This window comes from Wolffia australiana, chromosome 12 (genome assembly GCF_029677425.1).
Source record: "Wolffia australiana isolate 7733 chromosome 12, ASM2967742v1".
NCBI lineage: Eukaryota > Viridiplantae > Streptophyta > Magnoliopsida > Alismatales > Araceae > Wolffia > Wolffia australiana.
The window spans coordinates 14,697,212-14,702,211 of NC_135846.1; positions in this window are offsets into that span (position 1 = coordinate 14,697,212).

Genomic DNA, 5,000 nt, shown 5'->3' on the forward strand with positions numbered 1-5,000 from the left:
TCTACTTGTCTCACCTGCAACAATGTACTTCATAAGGCGAACGACTCCTGGATCATCTTTCAACGCCACCTTGATCTTATCAAGAATGCTTCCTTGGACTGCTGAAAGTGAGGCCACAAAAACTTATGGTTCCTTGCATCTTAGGGCATCGGCCACTTGATTAGCCCGCCCCGGCTTGTATTTCAACACAAAGTCTTGCTAAGAAATCTTGCCATCTCGCTTGCTTTGGGGTCTTCTAGGACACATTATCGATGTAGACCACAAATTTACCTACAAAGAGATAGTGGCGCCAAACTCTCGGGCAATGTACCATTGTTGTCATCTCCTTCTCGTGCACCAAATACCTTCTCTCCACATCATTCAGCTTGCGGCTCTCATACGCAACGGGATGCCCATACTACATTAAGACACCCCCAAGTACGAATTCAGAAGCATCGGTGTGTACCTCATATGGCTTTTTGAATTTGGGCAAGGGAGCATCGGTTCACTCGAGACTACACTCTTCAACTCATCGAATGCACTTTGACATCGGTCTGTCCATTGCAAGTTTACATATTTCTTCAAAAAGTATGTCAACAGAGCAGCTAGTCGGGAGAAGACTTTGATAAAATTCTGGTAGTAATTGGCCAGCCCGAGGAAAGATATTAACTTTGGTACGCCCTTCAGCGCTGTCCAATTCCGGATGTCCTTCACCTTTGAGGGATCCATGCACACACTTCCCTTCCTGATTAGGTGTCCGAGAAATTCAATCTCTTACAATGTAAACTCGCACTTCTTCGAGTTGAGGTAGAGCTCGTGCTCCTTCAACTTGGCCATCACCTTCCTCAGGTGCCTCACATGGTCATCCAAGCTTTGGATGTATACAAGAATATCATCCAAGTACACAACAACGAAGTCATCGATATCGTCCCAAAAGATATTTTTCATGAGACAACAAAACATAGTAGGAGCGTTCGTGAGCCCAAAAGGCATCACGCAGACTTCAAAATATCTGTAGTGTGTCACACACGCTGTCTTCCGTTCATCCCCCTCCTTGCTCCGCACTTGCTGATACCCGCTCTTCAAGTCCATCCGCCAGAAATAGCGAGCATCCCCGAGCCTGTCAAACAATTTTTCAGTGTTCTGTAGTGGATATTTATTTTTCATTGTTACCTTGTTCGACGCTTGGTAATCCACACAAAGTCAGAGCGACCTGTCCTTCTTTTGGAACAGGATTGGGGTGCCAAAGTGAGCCTTGGACGACCGGATTAGCTGCTCTCCAGCAATTCTTGTAGTTATTTTCTCAGATCCTCCAGGTAGGCGAGCGACATCTTGTAGGGTGTCCGCGGAGAGGGATGGGTACTAGGAAGTAGTTCTATATTGTGGTCGATGTCCCACTTGGGTGGCAACTTCATGTGGAGTTGTGCGGGCATCATCCCAGCAAACTCCCACATTACATCTATGATCGGCCCCGGTAGTCCACCCGCAATTGCATCGAGGTTGTTTTCGTCGTCGTCACCCCGACTAAGCGCAGCCAAATGGGTTGGCACACACCCATGCCTTCCACCCTTTTTCTAGGGTGCTAGCCTTCATATGGTGATGAGGAAGGTCTCTTCCCCTTTTCTCAATACGTCCTTGATTTTTATGGGCCCCTGTTCTCTCACGAAACATGGGTGAGATCCCTCCAAGAACATTTTGCCGCGGTACTAGGGAAACACAACCACGTGTGATCCCATCAAGAGGTCGAGACCCAAAACAACTGTAAAGTCATCCATGGGGGACACCATCAAGTTGGTCTGACCCTGCCACGATCCCACTTTCAGCAACACCCCCTTGGCCATGCCGACGATGTCTCGCACTTTCGAGTTAATAGCCTTGATCTTACCCATACTTGGGGAAGTATCAAGCCTAGCTTTTTGGTTTCCTTCTCAACTAGGATGTTGTGCATCTCCCCGTGTCGACCATGGCTGTGGTGGGTTTACCGTTCATCACTACTGGGACGTGCAATAGGTTCAAACCTTTGTATTGGACTGAGGCACCCCCCTGTAGTGGCGCCAAGCATGACCATTGGAAAAATCCGGCTCCCCCTGTAGGGCGAGGGGCACGACCATTGCGTTTATGATGGTGGCCGCCCCTATACCCCTTGGGAAATCCTTCATAAAATGGGGGCCTCCGCATGTGAAGCATGTTAACTTGTTGCCCCCTACCGCCTGGAGTCGCCTTCCCCAGTCTTGGGCTCTTGCCCCTGTCTCGGCTCTTGTCGTAGCATAGTTTCCATTTCCTCTTCAGGGCTTGATTGTTTTGGGCTGCTCGCGATTCAGCACATTCCTAGCACGATTTGTCCCACTTTCCGGACTTTTCCTCCGACTTTGTAGCTCTAGTGGGGAGGAGCTCTGTTCCCTCCACCACTTGATATGCGGAGTTGAGGTCTCCGCACTACCGTCTCTCTAGCTCTGTCTAGAGCCAGTGGGGAAGTCCCTTGGTGAAACAGTAGAGCTTGTCGGCCTCGGACATATCGATAATCCTTATGATTATGGACAAAAACTGGTTTACATATTCTCTTGGAGTACCGGTCATCCTCAGATTTACATATTCCTCCGACTTGGATTCACGCCGTATTGTAGGTAATAAAATTTTCTTTTATCTCCTCATAGGTGGGTGGCAGCCAATTTCCACATTCTGAGCATTGGCGCCATCATAGTTTGGCATCGCCCACAATAAAGTAACTGGACCGGAGGATCTTCTTCTCCTCCAAGGACTCATCGACCTCAAAGTATCTGTCACTGTTATACAAAAAATCGGCCACATCCACTTCCTTGCACGCTCCATTAAACCTTGGGGTCGGCATCGTTACCTTTTCCCCTCCGTCGTTACTAGGGCATTTCTTGGGACTCTCATCCCATCTTCGTTCACAGAATTCCAGCTTGAGAGCCAACACCATTTCCGTCAACTGGTGTAGTGTACTCTCAAAACGATCTTGCCTCTGATAGTTCTCTATCCTCAGATCTTCAAGGTTTGCATCACCGTCGTCTTTATTATTATCAACATGGGTCTTCAAACCCAAAAAGTTTTTCTCCACGAGGCGAAGTCTTTCTGAGTTTTTCCTCATGTAACTTGGAAATCTTTTGTAGATTCCATCTTTCCACCAATGGCTCAAAAACACAGGCGGAAGAAGCCCAACGTAGCTCTGATACTAGTTGTCACACGGTCAAATCGCGAGTCATGTCAATCCCCCCAATCTAGCACGTGTCGACCTCAGTGCTTGGAGCAGAACACTAGAAAACCTCAATCTCTTGTAGCGAAAGTCTTTTACAATAGCTTAAGATCGCATAGAAGGGGTTAGAGGAAAGTGAGGGGACGCAGCCTCGTTGAGGAATAGTGTCATTGGATTGATATCATAAAAGAGTTACATCGTAGTCGTGATCATTACATGGGGAGAAGATCAGGGTTGATACCAAAGTAACAAGATGAGGCGACACGCGCCTAGGTAGGGGTGCCACTACGCCTTAAAGCCTGCAGCCCCGCGCGTGCCCTTATCGGCAATGTCGTTACATGCATGCCCCCGTGCCGGGTGCCGCACGCCTAGGGGCATAGCGATCACACATGCCAACCCCGCCGTTAGGCGATCACACACGCCACAACACCGGCACTGACTCCTTTCACTTGGTACGCTCAAACGTCGTCGTACTCGACTCCCCAAGTTGAGCACTGATGGAAATATATGTGGTCGGCAAGCCAATGACCCATTCTACATCTCATTCCATGTTCATTAATAGAACATATTCATTATAGTACACGTGTGATACGTATAATGAAGTCCATGAATACATGATCGGACTTAGTGAATTATGATGAGATCGTAATACGGAGATCACTAGTCTTTAAGCATGTACTCTAAATATTCCTATTCGAAGGATACGCGAGAAGGACATCAAAGTATCCGGATAGAATAGCACTATCTAGCCTCACTCATATGATGAGTATAGCCGGTCCCGTAGCCATTAGTGCGGTGACACTAAGGATAGATAGTGGGTGGTCTTTAGTGGAAAGAGTTCACTGAATTGATCTGTACGAATCCTTGAATGGTATTATACCGAACTGTCAATCAGGTTGATTCACGTCACGGTTGTGTAAGTGGTCCTTTGACCTGAGACACCAAAGACGTCTTGTGGACGGACAATTGTACTTTGGCGATGGCCAACGAGTCTCAAATCATGGGACTCAAGAAGTTCACGAAGGCAATTGAGTGGTCAAGATGGGACCGTCCACCCTCAGTATAAGAGGTGACAGCTCAAGGAAGATGATGCGATAAAGTCCTTGACCAAGGCAGTGAAATATCGGAGAAGAGTTCTCTGATGATTTCTGAATGCATCAGTACTAACTCGTATGATCGATTAGGGTTTGAAAGTTGACCATACCCTAAGTCATCCAAAGAGTGTCAAGTGGATGAGGGATTATACATACACGGTAACTGATGACGAATAGGTTCCATGAGTGAGTCAATATACACTCCTTTGTATCTTCTAGGACACGAGGTGTAGCTTGGCACCCCACATGTCGGAGTCTCGACCTATCGATTGGGTTAAATCGATCCGACGTTAATTAATCTAAATGATGATATAGTTAATTAATGTGTAAGACCAATAAAGGTTATTGGGCCGCTAGAGTCGTTAACTAGACTGATGCATGGGCCTAGAGGGTCACCTGAAAATGGTCTTTTGGACGTTGGAAGATATACTTAAGTGTTGGGGTTTTTATGAAAAATACCCACTTAGTATAAATAGGGGAAGGCCCTAGACAAAATTCGCGCAGGCCAGAATTTTTCAAGGGCCTTTCTCTTTCTTCTCCACTCTCCCCACACCCCCTCTCTATCCCTGATGTGATCGGGACGACGTAACGACGCCAATGGAGAAAGAACGGGGCTCGTCAATGAGAAGGAGGAGATCCGACGTGCCGAAGACCGCGTGGATACGTCTAGAGGCTGCACACTTGAGCAGCTCGACTCGTCTCGCTCCGGGATT